The following is a 13,675-nucleotide window of genomic DNA, read 5'->3' on the forward strand; positions in this document are numbered from 1 at the left end:
TCTTCGCAAAGATTGTCTGAGTGAAAGAAAAGGATCTGAACAGCAGGGGTGATGGTCTTTAACCAATTTAGATTTTCAAATACAGCCTACACTTAGCAGACTCTGGAAGGTTCTACTGAGGTTGTAGGAAGTAACAGAGAGGGGCTGAGGATGGGGGCACTTGAATTATAGGACACACAGGAGGACATTTGTCCTCTCGCCCCTCATGAGTGCATATCCATACATGTTTTCAGATGCGAAGTCAGAGGACACTACAAAGTTTGAATCCAATCCTGCATCCTGAAGTGTAATCCAAAAGAGCACGACTTTGAAACTTCACCAAGTATTAAACATGCGCATCAGCAGGTATGCTGGGCCTTTCAAAATGTTATGTTTGATACAAAAACAACAGGTATACAGAACTCTTGATTGATCCTTTTTTCACAGTTGTCCTGAAATGTACAGTAATAATAACTTTGAAATTTTATTAATAATATTTTATTATAAACTGTTACTTAAATACAATTTTCTGAAGCATTTCATTTATATATAATAGTCCCATCTAAACCATATAACAATATTATCAAGTAATTAATTTGGGGAGTTTGTTTTAATAACTTGATTAGAGCACAATTAAGAATTTAGAGGAAAAAACTTCCATCTTTTTATGAAGTTATTACCTTGTGTTAGTCTAATAACATTTCATAGATAGTTAGCAATCTATAAAATTAAATTTTGTAGTAAGAGAGCTTTGAAAATATCAGCAATATTTGGATTTCTTTTCAGCATGTGAGAATGTGTCACAATCATAATAATTTAAAATAATATTTTAAAAAACTTTCTTTATCGGAAACCTGAGATACACTTCTCCTCCCCCCCTCCCCTCCTCCTGCTCCTTCTTCTTCCTCTTCTCTTTTGGCAGAAAAGGGTCTTCTCTTTCTTTCTTTTATTTTTTTTAAATTATAGACTTCCATTTATATTCTTTTATCATTTAAACACATCATTTCATTTTATTTTGGCATCTATCACCAGTTTGTGTATTAAGAACTAAAATATCAGATTGAGGCAACATGGCATTCTCCTGATGAGCTTTATCTGGTGTTTGTCATAAATCTGCGTTCTCTTCTCCTCCAGGTGACTCTCATTGTAAAGGAGAGCTCACTTTGACATCTGATGGCAGGATTATAGTATGCTCCCTCCCTTTGCAGATATCCCACATGAACACACACAACCTACCCTTCAACCAGATCCTGTGCACAATAGTGAAGAAACACATGACCAAGGGCTAAAAACCAGATTAGAAGAAAAAGATGAACACCTTGAGCAAGGACCCGTGATAGAAGAACTTAGCAATATGTTCTTTCTACTAAGCATCGTTGGTATCCTCATGGACAGTATCACAGATGTCATAAGAATCTGAATCTTCAAAAACACAGATGATATTGAGATTCTTGGGAGAATCTAAGAAAAATGTTAGCCAGTGTCTCATTTGCCATTTGAGAAAATGCAATCTGGTATATTCACTTACATGTTATATAGTAAAACTAATAATATTTAAAATATTTTTTCATATGTTAGAATATGCATTTATCAATCTTGGATTTGAAATTTTTGTTTAGAGGAACTATTTCATCTTATTTTCCTTTTGCGATATTAAAGGCTACCACTTATTTTTATGTGTCTAGTATGAGTATTCTTACATCATCAGACAAACATTGTTATTAGTAGAAATGTGGTTAATAAAACATGGATGCTTCCAAAAGGATATTCTAAAGTACCACTTTGTTAATATTTACCACTCATTATTATTAATCCAATTATTATTTTCCTGATATTTAAATAAATTTCAAAATGTATGTGTTTAACTGAACATATCAACCAATGGTCTCACGTATATTTAAAATTTACAGAAATAAAAGTCAGTACCTGGAAAAATATAATTAAGATCTTGCAAAGCTCTGCTTTACTTGGGAGGGTGAACATTTATTCTTTGACACAGTCTATCCAATGAATATTCATCTCACCCCTTGCCTGTCCTGGGCTCTGGGTTTGTGTGATGATCAGAAGTATTCATAGGTTTCAAGAACTCTGCTCACATAGACGCCACAGTCCTTTGTGGTGAAATGATGGCATTGTAGATGCAGGCCAGATTCAAATTTAGATGATCGTTGTAGAGCACAGAGGTCTAAGTGAACTGCTTAAAGTGGGTCATCAGGAATGTCTTTTCATAGAATTCTCCATGGAGCCTAGGAAGTCTGCAATCGCAGACACGACCTGAGAGTGGTATAGGGAGCACCGCAGGAGAGGTGGTAGTCAAAGGAAAAGCCGAGGAGCAGGGGCCTCTGACCTGGTCTGAGTAGAAAGCAGAGGACTGCAGTGTGAGAGGGGGCTGTGGGGGCCAGGGTCTCATTGCGAACACTCTGGGATTTATCCAGACAGATCGGGAAGCCATTAGAGGGTTTTGCTGTGGGGTTGTGGGGACAAGATGAATATGCACACTTTGAAACTCTCAGGTTGTCACCTAGAGGGATCTGGAGAGAAGACTGAAGGGACTCAGGGTGGAGGAGGGGAAGCAAGGTCAGAGGCCTTCTCAATAGCCCCCCAGAGAGATGACAATGGCATTGTGGGGTGGGAGGTGATAGCACCCTATTCCTTGATTTGTTTTTAACATGAATACAGTCATTTCAGAGAGGGAATGTTACTCAAATCATATAACATCTGGAACAAGGAAGACAGACCAATCATCCCATGCTCCAGTCTCTGCGGCTGAGGATCAGCTATGCACTTCAAGTTGATCTACAAACATGTTCAATTCTGTATCAAAAAAGCAAAAATGTTCACTTTCGTAATATTAATTCTGTCTATCCAAGAGCAAGGTAGATCTTTCCATCTTCTAAAAGTCTTCTTTGACTTCTTTTGTTAGGGCTCTGTAATTTTCATTATATAGGTCTTTCACCTCTTTCATTAAGTTGATTCCCAAGTATTATATTATATTATATTATATTATATTATATTATATTATATTATATTATATTATATTATATTATATTTTTGAGGCTATTTTAAATGGGTAGTTTTCCTCATTTCCCTTTCTGAGGATTTGTCACTGATTACAGAAATGCCTTTGATTTATGGGTGTTGATTTTATATCCTGCTATGTGCTGAATTCATTTACTAGGTCTGGTGGATTTTTTGTGGTCTTCTAGGTATAGAATCATATCATCAGTAAATAGTGCTAATTTGAGTTCTTCTTTTCCTATGTGAATCCCTTTAATTTCTATCGTCTATCAAATTGTTCTGGCTGGTGTTTTAAGAACTATGTTAAATAGAAGTGGTGAAAGAGGGCATCCCTGTCTTGTTCTAGTTTTAAGAGGGAATTCCTTCAATTTTTCTCTATTAGCATGTTGTCTATGCTAATGCATTTAGCATAAATAGTTTCCTCAACAAATGGTGCTGGGAAAACTGGAAATCCATAGGCAAAAAAAATGAAATTAAACCCCTATCTCTCACCATGCACAAAACTCAACTCAAAATGGATCAAGAACCTAGGAATTAAACCAGAAACCCTGTGTCTAATAGAAGAAAAAGTAGGCCCTAATCTCCATCATGTGGTATTAGGCCCCAACCAACTTCCTTAATAAGACACCTACAGTGCAAGAATTAAAATCAAGAATCAATAAGTGGGATGGATTTAAACTACAAAGTTTCTTCTGGGCAAAAGAAACTATCTGTGAGGTGAAAAGAGAGCCTACATCTTGGTAGAAAATCTTTACCCCTCACACATCAGATAGAGCACTAATCTCTAGGGTAAAAGAAATCAAAAAGCTAAACATCAAAAACCAAATAACCCTATCAATAAATGGGCCAAGGAACTGAACACACACTTCTCAGAAGATGATATACAATCAATCAACAAATATATAAAAAAATGTTCATCATCTCTAGCAATTAGAGAAATGCAAATCAAAACCACTCTAAGATTTCATCTCACTCCAGTCAGAATGACAGCTATTATGAATACAAGCAACAATAAGTGTTGGTGAGGATGTGGGGAAAAAGATACACTCATACTCTGCTGGTGGGGCTGCAAATTGGTACAGCCAATATGGAAAGCAGTATGGAGATTTCTTGGAAAATTGGGAATGAAACAACCATTTGACCCAGCTATCCCACTCCTTGGTCTATGCCCAAAGGACTTAAAAACTGCATGCTACAGGGACACAGCCACATCAATGTTTATAGCAGCACAATTCACCATAGCTAAACTCTAGAAAAAACCTAGTTGCTCTTCAATAGATGAATGGATAAAAAAATGTGGAATATTACTTAGCAATAAAAGAGAATAAAATAATGACACTTGCAGGTAAATGAATGGATTTAGCGAATATAATGTTAAGTGAAGTTAGCAAATCCCCCAAAGCCAATTGCCAAATGTTTTCTCCTATATAAGGATGATTCATAGTGGGGTAGGCAGAGGGAGCATGGGAGGAATAGATGAACTCTAGATAGGGCAGAGGGGTGGAAGGGGAAGGGAGGGTGCATGGGGTTTGAAATGATGGTGGAATGTGATGGACATCATTATTTAAAGTACATGTATGAAGACACAAATTGGTGTGAATATACTTTGTATACAACCAGAGATATGAAAAACTGTCCTTAATATGTATAATAAGAATTGTACTGCATTCTGCTGTCATATATAAATAAAAATAATTAACTAAAAAAAGCAAAAATGTTAGGGTCATTTTAAGATTTTAGAAATCAGAGGGTTAGACTTTTGGTAGCTTATATTATACTGCAGTTTGACACAATCTGGTTTCAATGGCAGTTATATTTTTTCTCCTCATATAAAAAACAGCAAATGATGCTTTTCCTCATTAATGAGCAAGGCCAAGTTAGGATTTCTTAAAGTTAACACTTATACAAAAAGTATTTTATAAAAAAAAAAAACAGAAAATATTGTCTATTTTGCCATGTTGAAAACATCTTACAGAATACCAGAAAAAAACTTCCTTGTCTTCCAATTAAGGCCCTTTTTATTATGAATTATCAAAAATCAAGTACAATGGTACAATAATCGACCAGAACTGATGATGAGATAATCTATAACCATGTAAACAAAATAATAGTGTTTGCTGTTCAAGTAAATACTTACCATTTGTATCTCAGGGAAAGCGCATCTCACTGAAATGTTTTTCAACTCCTGATATTTTGTATGGATTTTCAATAAGCTCCAATTTTACTTAAATGAATACAATGAATAATCAATGTATCTAATGGTATATTCTCTTTTTTGTTCAGATTGAGTCCAAACATTTTTTAGAAAGCAAATGCTATGCCATTTAATTATCTTAGGAAACCATTTACTGTTAGAAATGTGTTTTCAGTTCTTCCTAGTATTCAACTCAAAAGTGCATCACAAGAGAAACTTGAACTTGCAGGAATGTCCTCAGGATTGGAGATCAGAAAAGAAGGTGTGCCCCCTCACCTCCAGGTAGAACTACCTTTGTGTATGAAACAGTAGAATAGCAATATCTCAAAGGGAGAAAGAGAAACAAATTCCTCTGCTGGTTGCACATCAGTTTTGTCACCTGATTTTCTTAATGATCACTGGTTCTCTAAGTTTCCCAGTGTTGGGGCTGGGGATAAACTCAGTGGGAGTCCCCGGACTAAGTGTGGGTGAAGCCCAGGGCTCAATACCAACATGCATAATAATTGTTGAAAATTTTTCTAGATCTCACAGACATACCTGTTACCGTAGTTGAACAGTTGGACATTCTGATGTTATCATGATATGTGTAAGTTGCCATCTGAAGAAAAGCACAGTTATTCCATTTTTCTATTTCTTGAATGCCAGTGATTGTATAAAATTCCTATGAGATTTATGTGTGAGCTGGAAGATGTTGGGGTGGTGCTTTGCTCTGTGTATGGTCTGTCCTTTCTAAAACTCATGCTGAAATCTAATTCCACTTTGGGAGAGGTTAAGAGGTGAGACCAGGGGAATTTTAAGAGGTGGTTGGGGCTCTGCCCTCATGAAGGGTCAATTCCCCCATCAGCTGACGAAGTTCAGAAGTCTTCTCAAGAGTAAGCCTGGAACTGAAGCCAGTTGGACCAGTGCTCTCGAGTGCTCCCTATCTCTCACCACAGAGGGCCGGGTGCTGCCTCGGGACTCTGCCAGCAGGACCATCTCCAGACGTGGCCTCTCACCCCGTACAGCACTATCACAGTGCTGCACGAGGTACCTTTTACCTTCTTCTCCTTTTACCTTCCCCATATCTTGGTATTGTGCCATTACTGACAGAAAATGGACTAGGAGAGAGGGGCTGAAATGCAGGGAAGAGAGAGTTGGACTTGAAAATGGTGGAATCACTAATAGTGGATGAAGTGGCAGAGAGTTTCAGAGGAAGTTTCAGAGAAAACTGAAGGCATCAGGTATAACCTTATGTGGTGTTGACAAAGGCCAAGGAAATCTTCTCATCATGGGTAAAAATAATGAAAAAGGAACAATGTTAGTGTCTCTAGTTTTCTAATAATATCTATATACACATTCATATTGATCTGTCTCCATCTATTTATGTCTACTTACATTATTTGTTGCAAGCTCAGAGTTGTTTGGGAGGGTGCTCGCTTATCATCTATGCTGGTTAAATGTGGAGGTATAAAGAGACTGTGATTATAGGCATGTATGATTCAATCAAGTAGCAAGTACTGTCAAGACGGTGCCTCTAATCAGATGCTATGAGGCCCCGTGATTGCTGTAGCTTATTTGCCGTCTTAAGGCACAGACTGTGGATATTCAGGTTGTGATTGTGGAACTTAAGACAACTAAGCTAACTGCCTACTGAACTCACTGTCACGTCTGGAAGACTTACAGGCAACTGCAGAAAACACATCATCCTCTACAACTGCTTTGATTGGATCTGATAGAGCCCCAGCAGGAAGGTGTGAGACTCCCTTTCCTGGAACTGGTTTTGTGGAATCACTGGGCATGTGAGGTTTGAGGGACACGTGTTGGGAATTTAGAAAGTAAACAATATGAATATGTATAACTTTCTGGTATTTTATAACATCTTTATTAATATCAAAACAATTTTAGATGATCTACTAATAAAAACATTTCAACGTAAACCCCAGTCTTATTTAACTCACATTGATAATGTGCTGTGCTACAATAATACAGATTAAAGACCTTCAATGAATTCCTGTTTAGTAACTTTTATATGCTGAGTTTTTTTTTAACAAAACTACTTTAAATATCATACCGACTTTAAATATGAAAGCACAGAGGCCAAACACAAAATAAATGTACAAATTGAGCTTCTGGAGCACCCTATAGTGACAACAGGGTGCGGAGTGTCTTCTCCCCACATGAGCGGCCACTGCCACACTGTCTGTCCTGATAGAGGCCTTGTTGGAATGCTGTATCACTTACACATTTCTGTATTGTTTCAGGTAAAATTTCTGACATTGCCAAATCATCAACAAATTCTTCTATTTTCACAATGCTAAAATGCTAGACAAAAAAAGAAGTGCCACAGGAAATGACCAGAGGCCCCTGATGTGCACCCTTGCCAGTGCCACTATTAGGAAAATCACGCCAATGCAAAGAGTCACGTCACTGTCACTGGTGCTGTGTTTTGCGGACCATACCTGACCACTGTTCCAAACCTCTTTCTTTCAGAGTGATTCAAAACAAAAATCCCAGAACGATAAGTTTTGTGAGTGAGTTTTAAATATGAACTCATCCAATACAGTATAAAGCGTCATCATCAAAATGACGATTTAACAAGGTTGTCTTTTGCAGCTCAAGCCTCTTCTGTAAATAAAACACAGCGACAGTTGTTGTCTCTCTTATTTCAGTGCACAGTCCCCTTCTCCTAGGTCCCCTTCTCCTAGGTCCCCTTCTCCTAGCTCTTGTGAGGCCTGCCTGCTGTGCACTGTGCTCTAGTGGGTTAAGAATGGAGGGGGGGAGACAGAACTGAAAGTAGACGGTGACTCTGGGGTCCCAGAGCCTGTTATGAGAACGTGACTAGGGAGGAGCTCAGCCATACAGTGCTGTGGTTCATCTCCAGGGCTTAACACACACGCACACACACACACACACACACACACACCAATAACAACAGAACTCTGGATCACCTCCTGTTTTAAAAATTGTGTTTATTTTTTGCTTAAGAAAAATGAGATATTGTATCCCATGTGATTCAAATGTATGATATGTCAAGGTCATTGTAATTAAAACAAATAAAAAAATAATAATTTTTATTGAGACATCAATTGTTTTTGTTTCAGATTTTAGCTCTCTAAGAGGGGTGAATCAGCAAAGGTCTTCACAAATAAACAAAAAGGCTTCCTTCCATTGCAATGGCGAGGGAGTCAGAGAGGAGGTCTATTTTGAATTTCCCCTGTTCTGCTCCTCCTTCCTTCCTCTTTGTTTCTGGAAGACTGAAAGCACTCAGTATTTCCTGAGGATATTCTCACAGCCGCTCAGTTTGCCCACATACTTGAATTTGGAGAAGGTGCTCACCATGCTGCAGTTTATTTGTTCAAAGGCTCGGGCACATTCTGTGAAACGGACTTGAAGACAAGAATCCCCTTTGTTGTATTCTTTGTTATTTACCCATTTTGCCAAATTATTTGCAAGTAAAAGTGTCAAAATAAGGTCTCTAAAACTTACTTTGGATGTGGGTTTTCTTTTGAAGGACAGTTATTAAAATAAACTCCCAGGACTGTTCATTTTCTTTTTTCCTCTTTCTCAAATAGAGCAATGTCATCACTTTCCCCCAGTATTATATTTCTCCTCAATAATTGATATGCTACATTAAAAGAACACAAAATGGTCTTAATTATGCAATAATGATCAAGGCAGAGTGTTTCCTGGGAACTAATGTTCGCCCGAGAGGAGGTGATGGCTTGAGGTTCGGCTGGTTATTAAACCGCAGGAAATGCTGCAGGCCAAGATTTGTATTATTTCTCTGAGATGAAAATGAACCAAAAAAAGGCAAAATGGATTTTTTTTCCACTAATGGGTAAAATGGCCTCATTTTAGATTCAGAAGACATTTCAGTAGAAGGAACATGTTCCATAAGAGCTAAATCAAAATTTTCAGTGGTCTCTGCTTTTGGTTTTTAATATGATATAACATAAATAATATTCTACTGTTGATTTAGAATTTTGATACAACCAAAAAGATCACTCAGCATTTGAGTTTCTTCTAGTTGTGTAAATGCATAGGACATCATGCCCAACATTTGCTTTGAGAAGTTTTTGTGAGCTAGAAATATATTTTTGTTTAATATTGAAAATAGCTATCTAAGAAAATATTTAGCAATACTACTAATATAATCTATAGCAACCAAAAAACATGGGTTTTATTTCCTTTTCTTTCTAGGATTCCTTCAGATCAAATGTTTCAGAAAGAAATTTGACCAAAAGATGCTTGAGGATTTTCTTCTGTTGGATCACGCTGCATAAATAGAGATAAATCATTTAACTTTCTGAACTTAGAATCTTTCCTCATTAAATAGATACTAGAACTGCCCAAACTCTGATTTATAGCAAAATCATACCAAAAACAGCATTTCATAAGTTAGTGCTAAAAAAAAATGTAGTCACTAATGTATTTTCTTTTTCAAATTTACCAGGTACAACATTTTTTTTATACTTTGCTATATGAAATTTGCACATTTCGGTGGAGTACGTCACAGGCATAGCTGAGAACTGACAGAGCTCCTAATGGCCAAAATAAAATAATTTGAGAAAATAATTAATAAGGCATATTGGATTATAAACCAAAATACAAACTAGCCCACACTGATAAAACAAATGATGAAATACATAAATAAATTGGGGAGAACTTATTCTCCTATGCAGAACTGCAAAGATTTGATGTAAATGCTCCATGTGTATAGAAGTGAATGTAATTCCCTATTCTTTCTGTGTGGCCTATACATGGTGACTTCTTTCAGAAGGACTCGTACACTATGGAAAGGAGAAAGAAACAGTTTTAAAAGCAAGAGGAGTGAAGGTGACGCAGGTATGATGAGCCAAGCAAGCCTTGACAGAGTTATCAGCAGCATTTATAAGCTTGTTAGTCAACAAGGGACTTTAAGAATCGCGTTAACTTTCATGATGAATGTAGGTGTTCTGCTGAACAGGGAAAGTTCAAAAGCCATGTCCTTTAGGGAAACATCATCTTTTCTCTGACACTATAAAAGTGCCTAAAATAGCACATAATAAGCATATAGCCACAAACTTAAATGCTTCATATTGCCAAGGAAACGTGTTGGCAGGTGCATAAGAGACCTTGCTGAAGATTTAGGGGAAAGATTATTAAAACAAACTACACAGTGTGAAATGTTTGCTATATATGTGGATTTTTTAAAAAGGGCCTAGTCGAATGCAAATGTAATTTTCCAGAGGGAGGAGATTTATGTCTGTTTTGTGTTCAGCTTTTTCTCTAGCATTTAGGGCAGCCTCTACCACACAGTAGGGACTCATTCAATTTTTGTTGAATGTACTCAATGAATATTTCATTTTAGGCTATTTGCTGGATATGACTTTAATAATAAATATAGCTCTCTTATTCTGTTGGCTGCTAAAAGAAATATGTACTAGAGAAAGTATTTTTTTCAATCATGAATGACTGCTTAATAGCACAAAGTTTCATGGTTGGGAGGAGAAGTTACTATGCAATGGAGTCCTTAAGGAGCCACAGATTCAATGGGGGACATAGGAGGCAGCGGGTGCTTTTGAGGCCAGCAAGACCAAGGGACCAACTTTCTAAGTTCAGACTCTGATTTTCTATGTGTAACACAGAAATGACAAAACTGACCTTAGAGAGAACTTATGAGGACCACATTAGCTAATGCACAAAAAGCACAGATAATTGCCTGATATTATGAAATCACTCCATGAAGACAAGCCATTATTAATTTTAACATCTATTATTTAAATAAAAATCCTTGGACACAGTTGCAGACATTGCAGTACACATAGAAGCTGTTTACTTCATAATGTATAAGCTATCACAGCTGAGAAATTGCAGCCGAGATGTGCAGGCACCCCACTATCAGAAATCAATTTTGTAGTTATTAATTCAAGATGTATAAAATAGTGTGTCATGAATAAATTCTTCAAATCATCATATGCAGAACTTTCTCCAAATTATTAACAATGAATAAATTCAAATGGTTTTGAAATCTTTTTTTAAAATTAAATATTTAATAACTTCAGATTAGAATATAAGAATAATTGATTGAAACCGGAAAAGATGAAGGTTTTTTAGTCAATAACAAAATTGTTAAATAGAGTTAAAATTGTTAATTACAATTGAAAGTTAATATGTGACTTGATTATTACAATTAGTAATTATAGTTAATGATTAATTTATTTCATTAGTTCATAGTTTGACAGCCTTTAAAACCAAAGATTGAGATAAACTCATCCTAGAATCCTGGTCTTGAAATTTTTGTATGTTAGAGATATAAACTAAGATTTTCCAAAATACAGAAGCAAATTCCCCTCACTTTGTCTTCATGAAGATATTCTTCCTTTATCCTTTGTTCAAATAAGAAAATTAACATGGACTTTTAGAAGTATAATACCACTAATAAAATACTGTTTATTCCTTATTCACCTCATCATTGAGATTTTTATTTTTGACATATCTCATGATGTACATAAAATATTAGTATTGCCAAATTTGTATTTGATTTCTAAAAACATGATAAATCCTAAAAGCTGGAACTGTGTTAGACCTAAGGAAGCTTTTCATTTTTCTTGGGAGAGATTTAAATAATAAATAATAACAAAATAGTAATAATAAAATATTATACAGTATTGAACGATGAAATGCTTTTTTTTTTTTTGTCTTCTGATCTGAAACCTTCCTGAGAGAAAGTTCTTTTCCCATATATGTCCTTAATTTTCAACTGCTCATCTTTTCTTGGAAAGTGTTGTTAACAGTGCTCTTTCCATCCAGGACTCAATACTTGTGTTCACTTTTCTCAGGATGCCGATTTATTTATGGGAATGCCCTGGCTTTCTTTGTGGACTTCCTCCTCCAGAAGACTTCTTCTTTATGTAAAACAAATGGAAGAGGAAGAAACATGTCAAAATAACAGATCTGCTGCAATTCAATGACCTTATGAATTTATTCTCTATCAAATAACACACACACACATACACACACAGTTTCACTTCATTAATTTCAGCACTTTTTTTCCTTTCTACCATCCAATCAAATTTAATCATAGACAAATTCCAAAGCATGCACTGTATGCTTATTTTCCAAAAATATCGAAGCTGCTATTAATATACAGTAGTTGAAGTAACTGGAAGACTTCCATCCTCATATTCATTAACACATATCTATGAATTGCCTCTATGAGCACAGGCAGATGGGAAGCAAGTTAGGATGCATTGGTTGGATTCTGTGCCTCTGAGGACCTTTCACTCCACACAAGATAAAAATAAGCGTATCTATAATTGTACCAGGAAGCACATTAAGCAATGTGAATGCCATCACTCCATATTTCAAAGTTAGAATGATCAGCTTTGACTTGGTTGATCTATGTTGTCTTTGTGACAGGAGTTGGTATTTAAAAACCTCAAATTATAGTCTATATTTTAAAGTTGAAGGGTGCATTCAGGTGGTCAGAATCATATATACAAAAATGTTGACTTTCTTAAAAATGGTATACTTAAGCAGTATATTTTTCAAAAGAATGAAATTTACTTTGAACAAATTACATAAGTTCTGAGTTGGTGGTGATACCCACTTCATTGTATGCCAAGGGCCCTAGGGCACAGCTGTAAGGCTGGGCTCACATCTGACCGAGTGGCCCACACATAGGGACCCTAAAGAAATCAGGAAATCTCTACTGCATCCAAGTTGCTCTGCTTCCTTAAGGAATTCTTCCCTTTCAAAATGTATTTGGGTCTCCCAGCACCCTCTTTAAAATGCAACCAACCCTCGGTCTATTTTAAGACTCACAGAAAGTCACCTTCATTTTAGCATGAAATGGCTTGAAAAGCAGATTACTTTTCTCCAAATATCAGCTATAATTTCCATTAAGGGACCAGAAATGTTGATTGCAGTTGGCGGAGAGAGGTTATTTGGCATAACAGGGAAAGTGTGTGTGATGCAAGAGCAGCACAGAGCTGTGGTCAGAGAGGAAGGGGGGGTGGTTAGAAAAGGGGACCTTGAGGGCTAGAAGAAGAACGCAGGAAGCATATTTTGGTCACTTTGGATTTTACCACTGGCTGGCCCTGGGAATTATTCTGATAAGACAAATCAAATTAAAACTTTTTCTACCCAATGTTTCTTAGCTTGATTGTATTTCCTCAGTCACGTGGCTACCTTAAATTAAGTGGACTGTCTGTCAAATCAAATACTCTGTGTCTAAGTAGGCTATAAAAATGTCATTAAACATTGGAGCTAATGTCTGCATGTAAATGCTGCTCTCATTTCACTGGAGGTGGTGCTGGAGAACTTGCTGGAGAAAGATGGTTTTGCTTCTCTTGACATTAAGAAGCCGAGGCATAGATGGCAAAACCCTTACTGGTTTTCTAAGGCACAGTCCAGGGCTACACCCTGTATCCTCCCAAGTAGTGATCCCTCGAACTCCTCCTCACTAGATGGCATAGTTTTTTGACAAAAGAAAGTGTGTGGTTCTCTATCTACCTAGACTAC

The sequence above is a fragment of the Marmota monax genome, unplaced genomic scaffold, assembly GCF_021218885.2.
Source record: "Marmota monax isolate L192 unplaced genomic scaffold, Marmota_monax_Labrador192_F-V1.1 WCK01_AAM20220418_F8-fsc00026, whole genome shotgun sequence".
Classification (NCBI taxonomy): Eukaryota; Metazoa; Chordata; class Mammalia; order Rodentia; family Sciuridae; genus Marmota; species Marmota monax.